This window comes from Chiloscyllium plagiosum, unplaced genomic scaffold, assembly GCF_037043375.1.
Source record: "Chiloscyllium plagiosum isolate Xiang-an unplaced genomic scaffold, Cpla_swu_hap1 HiC_scaffold_17, whole genome shotgun sequence".
Lineage (NCBI taxonomy): Eukaryota > Metazoa > Chordata > Chondrichthyes > Orectolobiformes > Hemiscylliidae > Chiloscyllium > Chiloscyllium plagiosum.
The window spans coordinates 1177428-1178631 of NW_028270155.1; the positions used below are offsets into that span (position 1 = coordinate 1177428).

The 1204-nt window shown below is 43.6% G+C and overlaps 1 non-coding gene across 1 annotated transcript; it reads right to left on the reverse strand.

Annotated features, from left to right (window-relative positions):
- Positions 1-217: 217 nt before the first annotated feature.
- trnac-aca (transfer RNA cysteine (anticodon ACA)) lies at positions 218-290 on the reverse strand. Its single transcript has one exon. It is a non-coding gene; the product is annotated as a tRNA-Cys (tRNA).
- Positions 291-1204: the final 914 nt, after the last annotated feature.

Below are 1204 nucleotides of genomic sequence, written 5' to 3' on the forward strand. Positions count from 1 at the left end.
CCCTTACCTAACACTAGGGGCAATTTAACATGGCCAATTCACCTAACCTGCGCATCTTTGGACTGTGAGAGGAAACCGGAGCACCCGGAGGAAACCCACGCAGTCATGGGGAGAATATGCAAACTCCACACAGTCAGTCGCCTGAGGCGGGAATTGAACCCGGGTCTCGGGTGCTGTGAGGCAGCAGTGCTAACCACTGTGCCGCCCCAAAAAACTTCGAGCCAGCCAGGAGTTGAACCTGGAGTCTTCTGATCTGTAGTCAGATGTGTTGTCCATTGCACCACTGGTTCGGTGACTGGAGTAAAACAGACTGAAACAGAATGTAGTAGTCAGGTTTGCATGATTATTATCGATGCGATGTATATGGGTGTTGTAATGTACTAACAATTTAAGATTAAGAGGTTTTAAAATGAAGCCATCTTTGGATATTGATGGTTCATTTTTTTTAAAGGGGGATGGTGTGATGATGCTGCTCCTTTAACAAGGTCTTGTTGTCCTTGGTTTTTTTTTCAAAAGTGTTTTACGACACAGATTCCAAAGTGTCTGGCTTAATCTACTTGAAGAAGCTTTTAAGTTTAAAAAAACACTTGAACAATGAAAGGGGAGTGCCCAGTTCTCCCAGCTCAGCTTCTCTCTGGGTTGGTTTGTTTGGTTTTAGCAGTCTGGCTTGTCAGAGCAGTCAGTCAGTCAGTTTTGAGGCTGCTGGTCAAAGAAACAGCTCCATGGAAGAAGGTGTTCCCTGCTGAATCTCCCCAACATCTCTCCTGTAAGACCCAGTGTTTGATTTTACCTTTCGTGTGAATGGGTGTATATGGGGATTGTTGCAAGTAGTTGGAAAAGCATCATTAAGTTGGGAGAATCTGTTGGGTTTTTGGATTAGGTTAAGTAATTCTGTATTCTGTTCCTTTTTGTTTGTGTTTTAGTAATCTTGCAAATAAATTCTGTTTTGTTTAAAACTAAGTGGTTGGGCCATCTCCATCCCTCCTGGAGTATCCATGTTACATCCGCTTAAAACAACTAACAAGGGGATCTAAGATGGCGGCAATCTGAGAAGATCACACTGCAGAGCTTTGCATCGCAGCAGGAGCAGGACAGTCCTTTAACCCAGCCAACCCAGGTCATCGGGATTTCTTGGGGTATTGGAAAGATTGTGGAGCCCCAAGAAACATTTAAAAATTGAATTACCTATATTTTCAGCTGTCAA